The sequence below is a fragment of the Eschrichtius robustus genome, chromosome 6 (assembly GCF_028021215.1).
Source record: "Eschrichtius robustus isolate mEscRob2 chromosome 6, mEscRob2.pri, whole genome shotgun sequence".
Classification (NCBI taxonomy): Eukaryota; Metazoa; Chordata; class Mammalia; order Artiodactyla; family Eschrichtiidae; genus Eschrichtius; species Eschrichtius robustus.
The window spans coordinates 13,682,788-13,706,304 of record NC_090829.1 but is presented as its reverse complement, the minus strand read 5'-3'; the positions used below and the strand labels follow the sequence as shown (position 1 = coordinate 13,706,304).

Sequence of the window (23,517 nt, the reverse complement as noted above, 5' to 3'; positions counted from 1 at the left end):
GCAACTCAGGAGGTCTGTATGCAGAGGCTTCCTCAGGGAGAAGGAATAGAAAACGGACCAGTGCTTCACTGGCCCCCAGTGACTGCTGCACTTCCCACTATTTGCAAGTTTCCTACCATCTAGGGTGATGCTTACTTGATTGCTGGAAGGTGGAATGAGTGTGGAAAGATTGTAAGTCATGATTTGCCAGAGGAAATAGTAGTGCAACCATAGGGAGGAGGACAGCAGATATTGCGTAGTGAAACTGAGCCACTAGAGATACAAGCTGACCAATGACAATGATAATAATAAGAGTATTTAGGAAGATTTTCTTACTGCATAGAAAAGTTATTGGGTTTAAAATTATTTTTTTTAATTAAAAATGTAGTAGTTCAACTGAAAGAGCGAATAATTACTGTTAAGAACTAAAAGAGTGGCTTGGAAGATGATTGAGAAGAAATATTTCAAAGTAGAGGGTAAGGATATACAAATATGAAAATAAGGAGGGATGCCAAAAGACCCAGAGGACAGTCTGAGATCCTCACTAGGCATTCCAGAAAGTCCACAAAAGAACAGGTGGTAGAGAGGCAGTTATTTTCAAAAATGATAAAAGAAAATTTCCTTAGTTTGAAAAAAAAACTTGAGTCTATAAATTGAAGGTCCTCACTGAGTTCTGAGCAGGATTAATTAAAAAAAATATATCTGGATTTCTAAAATCAAAACATTCCAAACAGCAAGACTAGCATCAGACTTGTCATCTGCAACTCTAGAATCTAGAACATGGTAGAAATAACATCTATGGAAAATCTGGATTTTTATATCTGATGTTGAACTCTCTGAAAAGAGATTATTCCTAGCTTGAGACTACATGATATAGAAATGCTAACTGATCTACTGAGTCAGAACTTAAAAGACTAGTGGGCACTCCCACTGATATTCTCACTATAGAAAAAGTCTTTTGATTGCATTTTCTCCCAAACCTTACCATTCCTTCCTGGGAAATTCTTTCCCAGTATCACTGAAGACAATTCTTGTAAATAGAAATATTTGAGAATTCCATACTGAAAATGGCTCTTCTGTATCATCCGGTCCTACCTACTACTTTACAGAGACCAGGAAACTAAGGAGTATCAAGAAAGTTAACCAAGGCTTCATAGGGAATGAGTGCAAAACTCAGGACAAGAACACAGGTCTGGTTTCCAGTCTAATCATCCTTCCAATTTAGTTGAGGAGAGGAAGTCCTTTACTTCTGTGATCTATTTCATATCCTTCTAATACATTTCTTTCTTAAATAGCCTTGAATGGGTTCCTGTTGCTTGCAACTGAAGGTCCCGAACTGATGAAAAGTCTAGCTATTCTCTCAGTTTCAATAATGACATATACTCATGAGATTACTAAATTGATATTTCTAGGCATGACCTTTTCCTCTGTTTTCAATATCTCAAATTTCCGAAGTTTCCTTCTGTAGAGCTTACTCATATTTCAGATTCAACAGGCAACAAATGAAACTCAAAATGTCATTTCAAAAATGGCTGTTTTCTTAATGTTCCTACTTCTGTCACTGATATCACCGTTACTCGAGAAATTTAAATCGCTTTTCATGAAACACATTCTCATTAAGTCACTCTCTTCCTCAGAAACGTCTGCCCTTCTCTGCTGCTTGCAAGATCATGTATGTTAACACCTTGGCTTAGCATTCAAGTTCCTGTCAAATCTCTCCACTTTATTGTCATTAACCTAACTTTTCTATATTCATACCTGTGACCATACTGGACATTCCACCTAAAAAGGATTTCCCTACCTGTGGAAATGTTCTCCATATTGCATGTAATAAAAGAAGCTCTGGCTAATGTTGTACAGCAACTATACTTCAATTAAAAAAATAAGCTCTGGCTCTGTGCTTAAAATCAAAGATACTGGGCTGTATGTTAGTTCCACTAATCCTGGCTATGGGTCCTTGAAGCTTTGGTTATTTTTATCTATAAATATGCACATTTTCTCTCTTCTAGGCCAGATCTTTCATTTTTATTCATATAAATAAAGAAAAATAAGGCACAGAGAATTTTAGGGACTTTATCAAGGTCAGATCGCTTCCAGATAAAGGAAAACTAAATGAATATGAGATGCTACATCCTCAAGTGGATCGTTTCTCAGGAGTCCCCTGCGGTCTCCTGCTTGTAGCCTTAAGCATATTCAGATGTGAAGACCCCTCTGTGCATTGGGGACTGGGTGGGGGAGGGGAGCTGTTTGGGCAGAATCTGATCTGTAAAATTTGTTTCAGTCTTCAGCCTAACAGTAGCTGTTAGAATGTCTGAAAATTTTATTCATGAGTGACCTGCCCTTTCCACTGTTGGTTAAAAACAGACTTAATATCCAGGGAAATTTTTTTCAGGCAGGCAAATTAGATAGTTGGAGGCATGCTAGAATCCAGAGACCTTGATGTGAAAATAGGTTACATTGGAACCACGGTGGAGAGTGGGACTCTTAACCATACTTGAGTTGGAGGTGTTTCTGGTCATAATGCCAGTGTCTGCACTGATGATGAACCCCCTCACCCCAGAGTTCTCCCTGTATATTATTTCCATTTAAGGGTTCTTGGTGTAACCCAGTCATTCTCATCACCAGCATGTAGATCCCCATCATTCTTGAAGCAGGTGCTTTGTACATTTTAGAATATTTCAAGAATGCTAGTGCAAACTCTCCAGGTCTCCTGAAATTCAGGCTGTTCCATTTCTGGACAGGAAGACACTTTTCCAAAGAGACGTGGCCTTGGCTTCATTATCCCACCTCCTAACTCAGAAACCAGATCATGCCTTGTACAGCTGTAAGAGTGCACTCCCAGGAGGCTGGGGATGCTCCAGTCATTATGAACTGATGAGATCTTCTTTCATACATAACCCACCTGACAGATCTGATCAGATCACACCTGGGCTCTGCAGGCAGGTGCTGGCTGAGCTGAGAGGTGATGACTGAAGTGTAGGGAGCATTAAACACTCCCCCTGTTGGTATGAGGTTTGCTTGTGTGCCTTTTGTGGGGCTTGCTCCCCTCCTCTCCTTATTACCCTCCCCATTTCACAATGATGTCATTGGGCTTCTCCTTCTAGTTCATCTTCTTCTGCCTTCACCTCGTGCACCGATTCCTTTCCCTCCTGCTTGTTGACTTTCTCGTCTCGAGCCCTCCTGCCTTCCTGCCTGAGTTCACTTTATTTTTAATGGAATTTCTCCTCTGGTTCTCTTCTCTCTCCTCCTACTCTGTGTTCTTCCACAGTCGCCCAGCTATAAATAACCTGAGGCGTCCAACCTTTTGCTCTCATGGAGAAATGAATAATTAAAACTCCAGAGGAAGACATGTGGATTAAATAAGGCACTTAATTCCTTCAAAACACAGAGAGCATTTTGTGGTGTCCTGTACAAATGGATGAGTCACAGTCAATTTCTTTCAGAGGGGAGAAAGCTGTTTGATTTGGTCAGCAGTGTATTAAAAAATGGAGCATGCTAATGAATGTCAGATGTTGGACGGGAACGACACTTCTCCCACATTCTGCGACATGAGCCCTGGAGTCCCAACTATAACACATGTGGAAGTGACAGAGTTTACTGACCAGTGGTTTGTAGAATGTTTCTCTGTAATATTTCATTTACATTATCAAATATCACAAATTTTGAGTCCTTGCTTATTAAATATGGTGAAGTGGGGAATTGCGATTCTCTTAGAGATATTGTTGAGGTGACGGCTTATGGGACTATTTAATAGTAAGTGCTCAGAAAGCTCAGGTGATGTCTCAGGAATGGGTCCACAAAGGAGGTCGGCAGTCGCTGAGCTGAATGGTTCTCACTGGCTCCCCTCATTGTACAAGTTCTTCTTCAGCTTTCCAGAGACTGGGTTCCTTCCAGAATGGTCTAATTTTATGGTATCTTCTCTTACCCTGAAACATCTTGCTGATGTCGTCAAGAAAGCGCGGGCATCAGGATCCATTATGCCACACCCTGCTCTGTTGCTTTGTAAATAGACTTTCTGAAGGAAAGTCAAGGAGGATTTTCAACCTGGATGAAGTCTACAGAGCCTTTTATGGGAGGCCAAGGGCCTCTACAGAACCTTGAAGGGGGAGGTATCGTTCAGAGATCCGTGAGGAGAAAAGGACTGGGTACTGGATTTAGAAATAAAACACACACACAAACCTAAGGAAACTATTGGTAATTTTACAGAAATATCTCAGACCTGGCTCAACCCGGGAAATAGTCATGTGTTGGAACTCCCTCAAAAGAACAGCTGTGTGTGTGTGTGTAAATTCTGCTTTGGGAACAGATAAAATAAATTAAAAACTACCTTAGAGGAAATTACTCAGTTAGGTAGGAGGGAAGGGTGAGTGGCATCTTAAAAGCTGAACAGTAAGGAAGGCAGTAGACTTACCTTTTTATTAAAAAATCATTTGGCAGCATGTGCTTTTGGTTAAATCCCTTCTTCTCTTTTAACATTGATTAGCTGCTTTTCTCTAAAATGAGTTTCATTATATAAAAAATGTTTTCATCTGTTTATCTCCCTGTCCCCATATGCTACTCTCTCAAAGTTTAGGTCCTTTGGGAGGAGTAGGTGTTAATTAAGCTAATTACTTCCTTTAGTTTATTCAGACCTTAGAGATGGCTTTAGGGCCCATTACACAGGGCTCTCCCAAAGAAATAAACACACCTTTGAAATAATTTAATTGTTTCCTTTGCATGCACTTTGCTGCTAAATAAGGGGAAAGACTTTGGATAAGGGTGATTTGTTTGGGGAAGTGCTGAAGGTGAAAGTCACACGAACGCAGTGCTTCTTAAACTTTAGTGTGTACGTGGATTGAATTGCTAGCGCATCTTGTTAATGCAGGTTCTGGTTGGACAGGGCTACCAGATAGTGTCACTGCTGCTGGTCTGAAACCACACTTTGAGAAGCAAGGAGCTAGATTTAAATTTCATGTTTTTGGTGCCACTGTAAATAGTACTTTTTAAAAAATTTTAATTTTCCATTCCATGGCTAGTACATAGACGTGCTATTGTTTTTTGTATATTGTCTTTGTATCGGCAATTTGCTAAGCTCACTATTAGTACCAATAGCTTTTTTGTAGACATTTGGGATTTCCTACATAGTCAGTCATTTTGTCCAAGGATAAAGACAGCATTATTTCTTTCTTTCTAATCTGTATGCATTTTATTTCTCCTTTCTGGAATTTTTGCACTAGCAAAGATCGCTAGTATGATTGTTGAATAAGAGTGCCTTACTGGTTCTTTTAAAGCTAGGAATGTTATTTCAAGCAATAATTAAAGCAGATCTAAGAGTGGTGTCTTAAATTGAACGCCCTATTAACATATCTTCAGGTGATTTTTTTCAGTTACTGCAAAAAGAGACTCTCCTCTGTGGATTAGAAACTTTCTAGGGCTCATCCTCTACCCAAGGGTTTTGTTTCTACTTCTGAGGCACTTGAGATGTCAGCATTTACCCAGACACCCCTACTTCAGATAAAGTCATGCCAGTGACAGCCAGACCTCTGGCTCACCACTCTCTGAACTATGCCATCTCTTACCACTCCTGCCACAAAACAGGGGTGTCTTCTGCCCAGGCAACCCACGCTTGAATAGCTCTAATTAACAGCATTTCTTGTGACTGTCTTTTGCCTTTTCAAAAGGTTGCTGAACATGAAATAAAAATCACAGGTTTCCTGGGCTCTAGGTTTAAAAAGGTCCTGAACCTGGGTGTCGTGTGGCAATCTACTTAGCTTCACATAGCAAAGGAAACAGCAAATGTATTCTCCCTTCAGAACTGTAGCACCACCTGTGATACTTTCACATCACTGAGGTGGAAGAGAGCAGACATTTTTGTGTGGACCCACCACCTCTTAATACACGGCCATGCAGTCCCTTACAGCTCTGCAGAGCCATTGTCAGGAACTTCTTCCAGCCCTGCCATGTGCTTTATCCTCCATCAGCTTTTCAGCCTCCCATATACTTCTTTTCTATCTTTATCAATGAATATCCCAGACAAATAAATTACACTGGGAGCAAAAGAGAAAGGGCCACTAGTGATTTTTTGAATCCATTTTTGAAATATAAGTTTCCAAATCAGATATTTATTATGAGATCAAAGAAAATAAGCTCAACTCTTTTCATATGTCATTCTGTATTGGCATCATGTTATAACGTCAAGTAACATTTCTGTTACATATTTCATTGGATATGTCCTTGAAAAGCTTTGAATAATTGTTATTGTTATTGTATTTGCTGGGGGATTTTAAAGGGAAAAAACTTAAAACAACATTTGCTCCACATGTATAACATTTATTCTCCCTCTGTTCAATAATGGCGATTTGGACTTAGTCACTAAAAAATTGGGTAAAACTCAAAACTCACCTCAGCCCTCAAACTGAGAAGTATTTAAGGAAAAACAAAAAACAAAAAACAAAACCTTTCTATGGCATGTACAATCACAATTTAGATATTGAAATTCTTCTTTTACAAAAAAATCCTATGGATGCTTGTCTTTTCTTTAAGAAACGTGAATATAGATAAATTTTTTCTCTTGGAGATTTAGTCATATGTCTCTAGAGGCTTGTATGATAAGCAGAAAATGATAAATGAAGATGTGTGATTTTTAAATGTCTCTTTCGTATACAAAGTTACCAGTGAAACCATGAGCATCACAGTTCAACTGGAGAGAATATGGACTTTGACTAAAAATTCACAATAATTCAATATTTGTGTTGTTCCCATTATCCAACAGCCCTTGTGCTCCAGAACATTCAGTGTCTTCCTAGAGCCCCATGCATTTCATGTCAGCCTCTTTTGCCCAGGATTCTGCACCTTCCATGCTTAGTCTAATCCTACCCACTCCAGGGCAACCGAACTTCACAACAGACTACCACCTGTTTCCCAAAATCTAAGTGCAGTTTTGCTTCTCGATGCTTTTGACATGGTATTATCTTAGGCTGGACAGGCTTTCTCTGCCTGTTGAAGTTTTATTTCTCAGCCACCACTACGTCAAATTTCATTGTCTTTATAATACTTTTCCTGTAAGAGAAAATGTATCATTCCTCTGCCTTTCACGAAAATTGCCTCCCTCTCTTCTTAGCACTACTTTCATTCTGTTCGGATTATCTGTTCTTCTTACCGTGTTTGTCTACCTGGCAAATTACATTTCTAATGAGGATAGGACTCTTGGTTTATGGATCCCCAAATTTGTGCTGTGTTTTAGCCATTGTTGGTGCTCAAGAAGTATTTTTAAGGTAAGTGTATTTGTAACCAAAGCCTCTGGTGCTGCACCCACAATGATTGATGGAAACGACATTTTATATTCCAGAGCAGCATTTTGTGACTGAAACAAGCCTGTGTGCTTTTAGGGCCATTTAGTTGACCTATAGCGACCCCAGTCAACTCTAAACTCCCATGTTTTTGTGTTGAATCTGATCTCAATAGCCACCAAAAGTGGATGCACAGTAATGTACTCAGGTCTGCAGCTTGTCTCCTAGAAGTCATGGTCATTATCACCTTTGCAAGGTACCTGTATTCATCCAGGAAGTGGGCTCCGAATGTACTTTAAAAATGCATGCTGTATGCTTTAAATATGTACAATTTTTATTTGTCAAGTGTACCTCAATGAAGCTGGAGAAAAACTGCACTGTTTTACATGTAAAAAAATACATTACTCTGGCAAGTAAATTCAACACATTGCAAGCCAGCAGAGCACACAATTATAAACAATTTCCTAAGCATGTGTCTCCATATACAGTAGTCAGCTATTGGTTTATGAGTGCTAAAGGGAAGAAGGAAGGGAGACACAAAGAGAAGGATTATTTGGATCCAGTTTTTGAGTTTTGGGGACTTTATATTCACAATGAAACATAAGTGGACCTGGCATTAGAGTGATCCATGATTGTGTGAGGCCAGTCACATAGGGAAAGAGCTATGCTGACCAATGGAAAAGAGATGCCATTGTTGTCAAGCTCTTTTTTAATTTTGTGGACTTATTTCTAGGAAAAGTCTTATATTGGTAAACTATGTTTACTGGAAAAGAATAAATTTGCATGAAATTGGGATTATCCTGGAAAGCCTTGAAAATATGAAAATAAAAGGGAGAGTGTTCCCCACCTTTGCAAATGACACCCCAATTTTTAGAGTTGTGCAAATGAGAAGACTCAGACTCATCTTTGACACCCTCATAGTCAATCTGTCATGAAGACCTGCTCATGTTCCAACATAAATATCTGTAAACCATCTCTGTTTCAACAGTTGTCACCACTGTCCAAGCTAAAATCACCTCTCCTTTGGTCTACTAGACTAGCCTTCTCTCTGGCTGCCCTCTAACAGTTCTCCACACTGGTTAGAGTGATCTTTTTAAAAATGCAAATCTGATTATGCCATCCCCCAGCTTAGAACCTTTCAAAGGCTTCCCATTGCTCCTCAGATAAAGACCAGAATCCTTGTGGCTCACAAGCCCTGTTTTCTCTGGCCTCTGCATGCGTCAGCAAACCCACTGCTTACTGCTGACCATCACTCCTCACTCTACAACCATACTGGCCTTCTTTCTGCAGCTCAGTTTCACCCTGGTCTTATAACACTTTTGCCAGTTAGGATGAGTAAATATTTAGGATGAGCATTTTCTGGTCTAATATTTATAAACTCTGGGGAGGGGGAACAGGTACTTGCTTATAGCACATGGCAGAGACTCACTGAGATATTTTTTTCAGTGAGTGAATTTTTTGTATGAATTGTTGGACCTCAGTAGACTGTGACGTCTTCAAGGACAGCATATGCCAGAGACACATCCATGGGCCTGTCGTTCATACCAACTGGGCCCAGCCCTGTGCCTGGCACACCTGGGCACTGGGTAAACATTTGTAGCACATTGACTTTAAGTCACTCTGACTCTAGCTGAGAGCCTTGAGAGTCAGACAAGTAGCATCAACATTGCTTGGGAGCTTATTAGATCCAGAATCTCAAGACTCACCCAGACTTACTAAATCAGATTCTGCATTTACCCCCCAGGCCCACTGTTTAATTTTTGAGGTATAGCATATATACAGTAAAATATGTAAAGTGTACTAAACTTAACTGCACAACCTAATGTATTAACTGTGTTACCACTTCTGATCAGAGGTAGAACATTCCCAGCACCCAAGAGCGTTTCTTTCTTCCTGTTTTCAGTCAGTACTCTCTCAGAAGTAACCACTAGTCTTACTTCTTTCTATTAATTAGCTTATTAGCTTTTCACATTCTTGGACTTATAAAGTACCACTCTTTTTCACTTAACATTTTCAGAATCTGCATTTTCACAAAACACCCACCCACAAAACTTGCATGTTCAAGTTTGAGAAGCATTTCTAGGGAGCCTTTGTTCTCACTCCTGATGGCACATTGAAGACCACTGGTGCCTGGGTACCACCCCCATGGATGCTGATTTAATTGGCCTTGGATGAGGCCTAGGCAGCAGAATTTTAAAAAAAAACCCTCAAGGGATTCTAACTTGCAGCCAAAATTGAACACCGCTCTGTATGTCCTTAAATCCTATATCAACCAGAGCTCCCTGCCTCTTTAATCTATGCTGGGAAAGAACAGTCATTACCTCTCAGAATGAAGCAGATCTCACCCAGAGCAGATTTTGTCTGCTTTCTCAGTTAACTGCTTTTCTCATCTCCCACCTTCTCTAGAACCTAGAGAAGACACACTTAAGCCTTTGGCTTGTGTTTTCATCATCCCACGGGAGCAGTGGTATGCTGGAGCTGGCTCATAGTGGCTTGTGAAGGCAAACTTTGTGCTTCTCTTTCCAACTATGCATTCAAGGACGACATGTTGGTAATTTGAAATTGGCCATGATGGGAGTCTTTATACCACAGAAATGGGCAAACACTACCAGTCAGGTTCTGTTTCCTCCCCAGTCTCCTCCTGGAGAGTTGGTTTGCATCACATATTCCCTTAATATAGGCAAAGTAGTTAGGAAGTGGTTCCCGTCATCCACTCAAGCTTTCACTTCTGCCAACACCTAACTTACCATTTGGCAATTAATCATATGTTTAAGTAATATTGGCAGTGCATCCACTGCTTTGGGAGTATAAAAAGATTGGCATGATTATCGTGTTTCTTCCATCCAGCTTAATTGGAAATCCTTAGATGCCTGCTTCCAGGGTCACTACTGTCTGGTCTTATTTAGGCCATCAGTACATGAATAACAGAGCAGAAGTCAGTGAGAACATTCATTACTGTACCTCACTTAAGGTCTTTCGTTGCATCTAGTATTCTCTTGGGGTTGTCCAGCATTTGACTTATCTGGTTTCTATTGATCATTGAATGCCACTGATTACAAAGTGATTCAAGATATTTTGCAGATATTTTGTAAGTAAACCTGTGGGGTAACACTGATAAAGGATTTATGATTCTTAGTGGTTAAAAACAAGACTTTTTAAGTCAGATAGATCTGTGCTTTAATCTCGGCTCTTCTACTCCTAACTGGGTGACTGTGGGCCAATTATAACATCTCTAAGTTTCGTGTTCCTCATCTGTAAAATGAACGAAAAATCCTTTGTGGAATTGTTGTGAGGATTAATTAAGGAAAAACAGGCAATGCACTAGGCTTCAAACCTGACACATAGTCAAACTTTACTCATTGTCATAAGCTGGGTCCCCAGGAACAGACCCTGAGACAAGGATTTGGGTGGAAGTAGTTTGAGAGGTGATCTTAGGAAATATTGGTGGGTGAGGAGTGGGAAAGGGAGACAGGGAAGAGCTGGAAACCAATAAAGGTGCAATTGTGAAGCAAATTTGCATGTTAGCAATTGGAACTTAATTTTACTGGGGAATCTGAGAAACAATGTAGAAGGTATAACTCAGGTTTGTCCCATTAGAAGGTAGAGGAAGCTGTGGTATTAATCCATCAACCCAATAGTAGTAGCCGTGTATGGGAAAGCTTCCTATAGCAGAATGTTGTTTTTCTGATCCATTACTCTGAGAAAGGCAGGATAGTATAGTCAGAGAAGCATTGATTCATCTCCTAAGGTATGTTTTAGCTGTATTAGTCACAAATAGTATCATGGCTTAATTTCTTTTTGTAGGCACAAACATTACTGCTGGTGTGAATTAAAATCACACTCACATACACACACACACAGAAAACCCTTGTACAGTTTTACTTTTCATCCTGTAGTGATGGGAAACAGTACTATATAGCCATTCAGCTCTAATATGCTGAAGCATAGATTCGTCTAGGGGCAGCATGGCTCAGTAGAAAGACCATAGGATGAGGAGTTAGGAGACTTTTGTGGAGTCTTGACTCAGTCACTTAAACTATTTTTGTAGCCTTGAAAGGAGCAAAATTTCCCTGAATCTCTGCTGAAGGGGAAGAATTACCTGCCTCGTTATTTCCTTGTGGTGAGGAGCACAGGGAATAGTGCTTTGAAAAGGGGTTGTCTCGGATGCTGAGGTCTGTATTGGAGGGACCAAGTCTCCATCAGCCACCAGAGCAAGGTGCTTCTGGTTTCTTTTGGCAGGATTCCTGAATTCCCTGTAGGGCTTCGGAGTTACCTTGTATTTTTCCTGTATCCACAGCATTGCAGTAGTTTGTGACCTGAAGACATAGTGACTCTCTGGAGGCACGTTAGACACATTGATGTAAATCAGCTGGTTCCAAGGATTCTGTGCAGTTCTTGTCTTCAGTGAAAAGTGTGGCTGCAACTGCTTTGTTCAGTTTCTCCTAGAAAACAGTGTTGATATCAGTCTCTCTGACATCCTGGAATATTTCCTTGGCTCCTCAAACATGAAGGAGAAGAAACCAGGGCAAATGTTTATATAACTTTATTCCCCCTTGTTCTCAAATCCAAGGAATGATCATGTTGGATTTGGATGGAAGCTTCTTTGCCCTCAACATGTCCATCACTTTATGAATTAAGTTCTACAGGTATATAAGGTATTGGTTTTCAATTACTGAACAAATTTTAACCAGGTAAATATTTAGGTGGAAGACTTTGGAATTGCAAGAATTTACTACATGCTTTGAACTTTAAAGAGCTCCTTTTCTATAAATTGGCTTGTCCAATGTAAGTTTTTTCTTGCAGCTCCACATGGGAGCAAGGAACTTATAATATGTATATATTTTAAAGATGCAGTGTGGCATTCTAGCAATTAAACAATCTCAGTATGATGTAAATGCAATCACATCAGATTCTGTGTTTTGAATTGCAGTGCAAAACTATATATATTTTAAGGATGGACTTACTGTTAGAGAAAAAAATACTATATCTCTTTATTTTTTAAAAAATAAATTTAGACAAATATGGAGTAATCTAGAGTTAACCAGAGTTAATTCCCAAGACTCTAAACTTAAGTACCTGAAAATTTAGATATTTATAGGTTAGTGGTTTTTAATTAGAAAATCTAATGCTCACCAAAAATATTATTCAATATTAATGTGGTTACAATATTTTTAGTTTCAATAAAAAAAAAATTTGGAGAGATTCTTTAGAAAGCAAAAATGATGACACAAATTAAAGATACTAGGAAATAATTATATCATCTTTTTCTTCTTTAAGACGGTTTGCTCAAATCAGCATTATCTATAACTTCAGCATAAGCATAAATTTCAGAGTATCCATAAAGATAATGTATGCAGAATATTTCTAGATAGTTTCATATGTAGTACATATATAATAGTTTTATTATAAGCCAATTTGAAGTTTATTGAATATTGCATATATATATGAAAATAAATCTGGGTCTTTCCTCTTTTTTCTATCAATAGAATTTTTTATACATAAACAAAACAAAACAAACAACTCACATGAGCAAATACTAATAATAGACCACCAATGATCCTGGCAACAAAGTACACAAAGTGGAAGTTACAATCTTCCTTTAACCATAAACTTCAATCATGGCAAAGGGGATAAAAAGTTATTTATAATAATTTTTTGTAATAATTATATTTGATAAACCAATTACTCCTTTTATGTGACTTCACTTTCTAAATCTGACACTTCATTTTTGTGAGTAGAAGGACCTGCATATGTTTGCATCCAGTACATAGAATATGTGCAATGAATAACTGCAGATTGATTGGACTGCTTTGACTTTTTAGCATTTTTAAAATATTGAAGTACATTGTTTTTACAATGTATTGTATTTTACAATGTAAAAACAATGTATTGTTTTTACATTGTTGTGTTAGGTTTTGGTGTACAGCACAGTGATTTAGACATATATATATTCTTTTTTTTTTAAACATCTGTATTGGAGTATAATTGCTTTACATATATATATTCTTTTTCAGATAATTTTCCATTATGTTATTATAAGATATTAAATATAGTTCCCTGTGCTATACAGTAGGACCTTGTTGTTTATCTGTTTTATGGATAGTAGTTTGTATTTGCTAATCCTCAACTCCTAATTTATCCCTACCTCCGCTTTCCCCTTTGGTAACTATAAATTTGTTTTCTATGTCTGTCAGTCTGTTTCTGTTTTATATATAAGTTCATTTGTATCATTTTTTTCAGATTCCAGTTACAAGTAATAGCATATGATATTTGTCTTACTGTCTGACTTCACTTAGTATGATAATCTCTAGGTCCATCCATTTTGCTGCAAATGACATTATTTCATTCTTTTTTATGGCTGAGTAGTATTCCAGGGTGTGTGTGTGTGTGTGTGTGTGTGTGTGTGTGTGTGTGTATATATATATGAAAATATATACATCTTCTTTATATATGGACGTTTAGGTTGCTTCCGTGTCTTGGCTATTGTAAATAGTGCTGCTATGAACATGAAGTGCATGTATCTTTTTGAGTTAGAGTTTTCTCTGGGTATATGCCCAGGAGTGGGATTGTTGGACCATATGGCAACTCTATTTTTAGTTTTTTAAGGAACCTCCATACTGTTTTCCATTGTGGCTGCACCAATTTACATTCCCACCAACAATGTAGGAAGGTTCCCTTTTCTGATTGGACCCTATTGAATTCTGGTATTTTCACTCACTTATCTCTGTGACACTTTATTTATATCTTTGCAAGTGTTTTTATTAAATCACGTTATATATGTAAGACTTTTCACTCGTTTAAAATGGCTAATTGTTAAGAGATCTGAATGGATAAGTCTTAGTGATAAGAGAATTTATCTCATAGGTTCCATTGGTAAATGAAGCATAGGGATGTTTATGTAGAAAGTTTCTAGAGCTTTCAGTGATCAAACGATGGACATTTTAAAGAACCGTCTAGAGGAGATGCCTGAAACTAAATGGCATCGCTGTGGTTTCCATGTGGCAGATCAGGGAGGAGGTGTTTTCTTCCTTGGGTGATTTATTGTCAAATATGGATTGACTGGCTATTCAGCACAGGATGTCACCTTAATTGCAGGTCCTCACTGAGGTGTGAGCTTCTCTTAACTTGCGCTACTTTTCACAGCCCTGAAAGGAGAGGGTGTTGTGGTGGCTAATTATTACTCTGTCTAGTTATTGCTGTTACAAAAAAATGGTATCTTGCTTGAATTAATCATCAGCCCATGTGGTGAAGATTACTTCCCAGGACTTATCAACTTATTAAACAATTAAACTGAAATTCTGGGGACAGTAGAGCTTATCATCCAGTCTCTGTTGCTATCTTGCTCTTGTAAGTAACAGGAGACTGTTGTCTCTATACTCCTCTCACTGTGGTTCCTTCGCTTGAAGTCCAGGATCCTTGAATACTGGATAGAATTAGTTCATAGCTGATTTTTAACTTTACAAAGACTTTTGTGGGAAAGAATGAAGTAAGTTTCACCTAAAGTAGGTTTATCAGAAATGATAATGTTTTTCCTTTATTACCTATTAATTTTTTAGTGTTGGATGTTTATTCCTTTCAGACATTTAGAAGCCAATTGCCAAATCCTTCACCAGCCATTACACAACCAGGTCATTTCCTTTGGCTCTAACTCAGAAGTAATTTCCTTGATCATTTATATGATTTTTTCCCCCCTTGAGCTTCCCTTAATTACTCTTCCTCTTGGATATTGTGCAGCCTGGGATGCTGGATACAATTGTGATGTTCATTTCAGGAGACTATTTCAGGGGGACAGATTTCTTTTTTTCTTTTTTCTTCTCCTACTCTCCTCCTGCACTTTCTTTAAAAAAACAAAACCAAACCAAAACAAAAAACAAAGAACCAAAAAACTTATTTTTCTTAGAGTGTCTCAGACCCCAATGGCCACACATAGGCTGATCTCTAAAAGTGAAAATAGCTTAGGTGAACTTTATCAAAGTTTTTGTTGTCAGTGTTGGGTTTTCATTTGTTTGATTGTTTTTATATGAACCATTTTTTAATTGGAAAAGTAAACCATAGTCATAATATAAAAAAATTAAACCCTATAACAGTAAATCTCCCTTCCAACCCAGACTCCTGACCCCAGATGCTTCTGTTGAAGTGATAGATATGCTGATTTCAACAAACAAGGACAGAAAGATGAGACAGTTATTTTGTAATATCTTTAACTGCCTCATTGGTTTTATCTTCCAAATCAGTGATTTTCCAAATTCAGTGACTTGTGTCCTGAATACATAGTGACTCTCGAGCGACATGTAAGACACGTTGATGTAAATCAGCTGGTTCCGAGGATTCTGTGCAGCTCTTGGCTTCAGTGGAGAGTGTGGCTGCAACTACCTTGTTCAGTTTCCTCCTGGAAGACAGTATTGATATCAGTCTCTCGGACATACTGGAATATTTCCTTGGCTCATCAGACATGAAGGAGAAGAATCCAGGGCAAATACTTAAATAACTTTTTTCTTCCTTGTTTTCAAATCCGAGGAATGATCATGTTGGATTTGGATGGAAGCTTCTTTGCCCTCAACATGTCCACCACTTTATGAATTAAATTCTACACGTATACAAGGTATTGTTTTTCACTTACTGAACAAATTGTAACTAGGTAAATATTTAGGTGGTAGACTTAGCAAGAATTTACTGCATATTTTGAACTTTTAAGAGCTTCCCCCCCACTCCCAAATTAGGATTACTTGTGATCCTTCTACAAATACTTCAAGGATTGAATGTTACATAGGAAAGGGAAAGGGAAGAGTGAAAGGAAGAGAGAGCATTCTCTTTTTTAAAAAGACTAATAGTGGCAGGTTATTAAGTTTTTTTTCACCCAACAATATATTTTAGAGGTCTTTCTATATCAACATCCATAAGTCTACTTTATCCTTTGTCAGAGATGCATAGTATGGATAAGTTATAATCTATTTTTTATTTTTTAAATTAATTAATTAATTAATTAATTAATTTGTCTGCGTCGGGTCTTAGTTTCAGCATGCAGGATCTTTGTTTTCACCTGCGGGATCTTTTGGTTGTGGCATGTGGGATCTAGTTTCCTGACCAGGGATCGAACCTGGGCCCCCTGCATTGGGAGCACAGAGTCTTAGCCACTGGACCACTAGGGAAGTCCCTGTAATCTATTTTGCCTGTCCTTTGTCAGTGGTCATTTCAGTTATTTCATTTATTCATTCATTTTGACGGTTAAAGTCATGCTGTAGTGATTGTCCCTATTTGTATGCCTCATAACCATGTATATACTTGTCAGATAAAATTCTATGCATACTAGACATAAATGTCTTCGCATGTAGATATGTGTGTAACTATTTGTATACTCAAACAGAATCATTAAGAAATACAATTCTCCACCACCCTGGTTTCCTCACTTTACAAGGTACTTTGGGATGGCGACAGGTACAGAGCCACCTCACTCTTCAGGTTTCCTTGCCTTTCCCTTCATAGATGTAGATGTCAGGGTGTTATTTCTACAGTGAAGACATTCAGGGCCCGCAGAAATAGTGTGAGTAGATGCCCCTGGATGTGAGACAAATGGGCTGAAGAGGTTGGAGCCAGTGGCAGGCAGGCTTGTTATAGTTCAGAAGCCTGGGCTTTTGGCCTTGGGATAGACGATGGGGCAGTGGAGCCCAAGCCCTCATTCTCTGTGTGGAGGGACTGGACATCCAGGCAAAGTCAGTCTCATGCCTGAGTCACTTATCCAGTGAGGGGCAGAACCTCCCAGCTCACCACCAAGGGCTTTTTCTACTACCCCATGGAAACTCCCATGTTTGTCTCTCTGTTTCTTGTAGGCTGACTCTCCTATTGTTTATTATTTCTCCTCATGACCTTGACTGGGTTCTCTTGACCCAGTTGAAAGGGGCATTTAGACACCATCCCACTCAACCTCTGGAGCCTAGTTAAAATTTGACAGGCAGTTCTGTCTTGCAGGAGAGATTTTTGCCAACTTCTCTGAGGCCCCCATCTCAATTTGATGATGATTTCAAAATCATTACTAAAAAATAATGATATAACTTTGGGGGGAAAACGATGGTTCTCTGTCTTTCTCTCTCCTGTATTGCTTTTGAAGATGCTTACGTGATAGGGGAATAGTGGGCAGCCAGGCCTGGTCCTATTGACATAGTGTGGGGGAGGGGAAGAGCCAGTGGTGACCTTAATGAATCAGATCACATCCACGTGGCCCTTCTCTCATGGTGGTCAGGGAAGAGAAAATGCTGCTTGGTGTCCTTTCTCAGCTGAGTCTGCCTCCAGGTGGACAGACATCTGTCAGAATCACGAGCTGAGAGTGCTGTGGTGAAAGGAAAGTGGGAAGTCATAATATATGCGTCTGCACTTGAATGTGCATGTTATGAATGTATATACATACGCATTTACTGTATATGTATATGCACACCATGTACATATATGTATATGTGTGTACAAATGGAAGCATATACATACCTATATATGTACACGCATAGATTTTACAATGTATGGCTGTGAAGGGAAGCAGAAGATAAGGACTCTCTCAAACCTCTTCCATGCAGGAAAAAAAGAAACAACTATATTAAGAAGATTTGAGAACAGAAAGTTCTGACAAAAGCAAGGATGTTTTTCTTCCTAAAGTGAAAGATCTCCCACAGGACAGATTATCTCCAAATACCCATTTTCTATCACAAGCAGTATTTATCCTTCTTCTGTCTGTTTACATGGGGGCATCTCCACTGACACTGGTTGCCATGGTAATTCAAAGCAACTGGTCTGGCCCTGTAGTTTAGGATAATATATTTCGAATAGGCAGGGTAAAGAGCCCAGAGAATGCACATTTGTGGCCTGGCACCTTGCTAATCTGTGCTGAATTCTTAGGGTAAAAAAAAAAAAAAAAATCAATGCTGTGCTCTGTGAACCAATTTCTTTTGAAAAGATAAGTGCTGGTGACATGTCTGCTCTTCTCAGGTAATTGTTAAATAGATCTGCAGATTAAATTGACCTTAGAAATAAACAGTCACACTCATTCCTCCATGGTGATAACTGTTCAAAACACACCTTCCAGATTTCTCTGGACTAGATTCCCATGTGGGGAGAAGTAGTTCTTTGGGTTGCAAGCATTGACTCTGGTGTCCAATTACCTGGGTTTGAATCCCAGCTCTGCCACTTACTGGCTGGGAGACCTTGAGAAAATTGCTTAAACTTTTTGATCCTCAGCTTTCTTATCTGCCATTGGGGATGATAATAGTCTCTACCATTTAGGGTTGTACTGAAGAAGAAATTTATTGATATATGTACAGCACTTAGAATTGTGTCTTGTCCACACTAAGGGCTACATAAATGTCAGATGTCATCGCCACCATCATCACCACCGCCACCACCATCATCATCATCATCATCATCATCATCATCATCATCATCATATTTCTGTTATTACATTTAATTTTTACTGGGAAGAATTGACATTTTTTTCCATCCTACATTTAGATGGGCTCTGGGGAGAAGAAAAAAGATAATAAAGTCCATAGAACAGAGTCTGAGTGGAAGCTTGAAGTCACAGGAATTCTTTGAGATAACCTGAAAATCTTCCTGAACACATTTGAGAACTTCCAGCCTTTCTTCCTTCTCCTAAATTCAGGTTTTGGTAGCTTTTGAAGTGGCCATCATACCACTAATCAGTTACATGAAGTGGCTTTTCTCCAAGCCACTGGATGTGCTGAGAGTTTGTGCTCAGTCACACTCTGCTACTACAACCAGCTGGAGTTTTGGAGCCAGGAGATGAGTCAGGGAGGGTATGTACATGTGAGAGGGAGAAGATGGGACCAAACCTGAGTTGAGTTGTGGACGTTTGTTATTTTCTAACTCCCTTTTTAAAAAAAGTATATGAGAAAAAAAATAAAGTATATTAGAAAGCTGAGTTCAGGGAAAGATTAAGAGTAAAATTCATTGTATTAGTGCTTTTTGCCAGGCTTTCTTTGGAACCTGTGATCTAGTAATGGCAGAGCTGGAACGAGTCCATTGGGAATATTTGCTTCCACACTCCCCTTTATGGAGGAGGAAGTGGAACCCTAGAAATGATGGCCTGGGCAGGGAGGGACAAAGGCAGGGCGAGAACCCAGAGCACCACTGGCTGAATCCAGAGCTACCTTCAGAAGTAGGACTGTTTATGGTTTGAGTCTTCAGTACCATCTGGACTCCTCCCCACTGTCACCTCTTCTACGTCATGGTCCTTTGACACTGTTAGAGGATTCTTCTCAGAGGCCTGGGACATCCTTTGTTCCATGACAGCAGCAGCCTCCTGTGGGGTGAAGTGCTTCTCTCATGGAATTCCCACAGGGAAGGCTAGTCTTCTTTGTCCCCAGTAATGCCATCTCTTTATTTAAAAGGGAACCAGATGTCACTGGGGACTGACATCTATTCTAGCTATGTGCACTTACTTGACCTCAGACAAAGAAACTGTGGTTCTGAATGCTCTGATGAGGTTCTGAGTGGACTAGCTGAACCTGGGGGATTCACCAGGCAGAGAGCTGCAGACTTTTCTGTCCTACTGGAGTGTGTACTTGTTAGTGGCAGCAAGACATTTGTTTGCCAAGGGAGGTTTGATGTATGGCCCTTAGTCTTTTTATTGACTTCAGAGTCTCTGAGAACAGTGTTTACTGTCCTCTGATAGGATAGGCATTTCTTTTTGTACTTTCATTTTTTATCTCCCTAGGATAGAAAAATAAGAAATTTCATTACTCCCAATTCTGACTTTGGTTGTCATGTGCATTTTCTTCTCTTAAGTAAATGTGCTTTGCTGGCCTCTCATCCCTTTCACTCCACAAACATCTGTCCATTCACTCCACAATATTCATTAAACATCTACGGAGTGGCAGGCATGGAGCTGAATGAAGGGGGCACTAAGGCAAACAAGAGCCCATCCTGGACCATGAGGAGTCCACAAGCTAGTGGGAGACAGGCAAGTAAGTGATTCCATTGTGTGCTCAGCAAATACTGCTTCATAAATATTTGGTAAGTTAAATTGATTCCAACAGTCAAAACTGAAATTTGGGATTACTTGGCAAGATATTTCAGGTCTGTCATCTGAGGGAATATTTCATATCATCTAGTCCAAGTGAGAAAATATTTCCAATCTTCTAGTCTGTTGTTCAACTTTTTGTTGCCGTTGCTTTGGGACATAGGGTCAATTCAAGAAGCAAATTCAACAGTAATTTTCTCATTGATATTTCATTAGAAATATTTTAACGTTCAATTAAAAAGATTAATCTAAGAATATACTTTTTACTCAATACTACCCCAAAGAGACCTCAAATAGACTTAGTTTTGAGTTGCATTTATTTTTATTGATCTTGAAGCTGTTGTCACTCTGAGGCCTGAAGGGATGAGGAATGGGGGAGGTGGGTATTGGGACTAGAGAAACCACCTGTCATTCTAGAGGGGATGCTTATAGGAGCTATGACTTTAGCTCAGCTAGAGAACAGGACCAACCACAGTGCTCCAGAAAGGAGGAAGCTGGGAATAACACCCTTGCTCCCCCTCCCCTGCCAGTGTCTCCTGTTGACTGCATCTGATGTGAAACCAGAGGGCCAGGGAGCTGCTCATGTATCCCACACAGGTCAGACTCCCGGGAAAAATGGCAGCGTGTAAAGCATGGAGATGCATCTTCAGGGGCAAGGACAAATCTAGCATAGTACGACTTTTGTAAGTGAATCCAGATGACCCTCTGGGGCCAAAAGGAAAGCATTTAAATTCATATAAGGAAATTACTATTTGCTCATCAAAGCTTAATGTCATTACTGGGGGTTTTGAATCTAATGATATCTTAGGGAATCAGAGAAACAGTCAAGAGGTTGCTGTTTCATGGTATAATAAGTATAATTACAAATGCTTTGTTTGTCCTTCCACTGAGTCACAGAATCTAATTCCATATCAGCTGGACATGGTCTTTTTTCACCAGTAAATCTCAGCAGAAGTGAAGCTCTGGGACTTCTAAGGCTAGGTCCTAAGAAGCCTTGCAGATTCTGCCTTGGAATGTTCTGAGAACTTTGATTCACCACCTAAGAAGTCCAGCTACCTTGATATGACCATATTGGACTAGGCCCTGCATTTAACATATCCAGATGAGCCTTCCTCTTCCAGCCATCCCCACCAAGGTGCCAGACATGTAAGGGAAGTCACCTTGGACTCTCTAAACCAGCCTCTTCACCAGATAAACACCAGTGAGTGACCTCATCTATGCCACATGGAACAGAAGAATCACCGAGCAGAGCCCTTCCCAAATTTCCAACTCACAAAACCAGTGGTATACAATGAATGGTTATTGTTTTACCCCACTGAGTTTTGAGTCAGTTTGTTAAGCTGGAATAGATATTTAGGAAACGCCCTTACCCTCTATGTCCACATTAATAATGGGAGGTAGCAACAACCCTCCATCAAACCCCATACACACATATACTAACACATACCACTTTAACTTTACAGTTCTGTTGTAAGTGATCTAGCCAGATAATTGAGTCTAATGTGAAACTGTTGATTCTGGATGAATTTTGAATTCTGGAAATGGAGAAAGCAGTAAAGAGCAGCATCACCAGTTAACCTGTGCAGCCTGGGGAAAGATTCAGTCTGGGGAAAGGTGCAGCCTGGGGAAAGATGCAGCCTGGAGAAGGTACAGCCTGAGGACTGTACAGCCTGGAAAGGTACAGCCTGGGGAAAGATGCAGCCTGGGGAAGGTTCAGCCTGGGGAAACATGATCATCTTCATCACCTCAAGTTGTTTTTAAATAAAAGTTTAATTTTAAGAAACTATAATAAATTATATGCTCCTTGCCCAGATGTTCCATTAGAAAACAAACATAAACATTTTATTCATGTCAGAGTGATTACACTAATTTCTAAGGAAAAAAATGCAGCAAGGAAATGTACAGGTAATGAGACAATCAGAAAAGGAACAAATATTAGTAAACATAGTACTGGTCAGAATACACTGGATTATGCTGCTGTAGCAAACCCCAAATCTCAGTGACTTCACATAGCAAAAGCTTTTTTTCCTGCTATTCTATGTGTGTGTGGGGTGTCTCCACTCACTGAAGTTACTCAGAGATACACAGTAGCTGGAGCTTTACACAGCTTGTGCTCGCACCATCTCCAGAGCTTCAGGAAAGAGAAATGGCAGCTCACATCTGGTTCTTAAAGCTTCATTCAGTGTGAAAGAGAGGCCTTCCATTCCCACTTCACTAGCCAAAGCAAGTTATGTGGCTGCACCCAGTTTGAAGAGGGCAGGGAGTTCTCCTGGGAGAAGGAAGAATGGGTAACCCTTGCTGAGGAGCACTGGTTATGACCACAAGCATGTGTTTTGGGGCAGGCACTCTGCCAGGCATGTTTCACTGAAATCTAACAAAAATCCATTTTATAGGTTGAAAACAGGCCTATGGAGGTAAAGCAAGTTGCCCATGGTCACAGCTGATACTTGTAGAGGAGGGCCTGGGACCCAGGTCCTTGGGTCAGATTCCAAAGGGCAGACTCTTTTTGACACGGTGCTTACCAAGCATATTCATATCATTGAGGAACAAGAACAGACAAAAGGAAGTGAGGAGAATTTGATAACTATTTGTATTTTGCAGCAACTTTCATCTTAATAAGGTACTTTGCTTCTATTTTGACTTGTGCTCTGAAGTGCATTGATATGAATGGTAAGTTATGGAGGCCTCACCGTGTTCAGGGCACTGTTCTTGGTCTGTGAGAGAAAGAAAAAAATCAGAACACAGTACCCTTGTAGAGTTTATTATACTCTAGTAAAAGGAAACATCTTTAAAAGAATAAGGGTTCCTTTTACATACAAACAGCAAAGTCTTGGAATTTGTTCAGGTATAAATATATATTGTTCCAAGCAGATTTTAGAACAGTGGTTCTTAAAATTTTTGAATCTACTGAAAGCTATTCTCTCTCTTAGGAAAGTGTATTTACACACTAGAACTGTACCTTCCCTATATTACGTGCTCAATAAATATTGTTTCTTTAAATTGAAGTATAATTGATTTACAGTGTTTCATGTGTACAACAAAGTGAATGAATGGAAAGAGAAGGAGGGACTATTTGGGATATACTTCTAATATATGTTCATCCTTATGTGGCTGTCACTCAGAAGGATGGTATGTACTTTGCTCTGGGGCATCTTAGCACATTTTTGTTGTTGTTGTTCATAGCATGAGAATTGGGCCCTGAGGAACTGAGCGAAGATCAAATACTGAATGGAAAATAAAACAATGGAT

At 39.3% G+C, this 23,517-nt stretch overlaps 1 protein-coding gene across 3 annotated transcripts in view; it reads left to right on the top strand.

Annotated features, from left to right (window-relative positions):
- Positions 1-23,517, top strand: part of CPNE4 (copine 4) — a 578,612-nt gene that overhangs the window by 61,105 nt on the left and 493,990 nt on the right. Inside the window, exon 1 of one of the 3 annotated variants that reach the window (XM_068547307.1) lies at positions 15,775-15,849. The exons of the other annotated variants lie outside the window; for them this stretch is intronic. The gene's annotated coding sequence lies outside the window, so the exon portion shown is untranslated. Of the gene's footprint in view, positions 1-15,774; positions 15,850-23,517 lie in introns of those variants that run through there. 3 annotated transcript variants of the gene reach the window in all.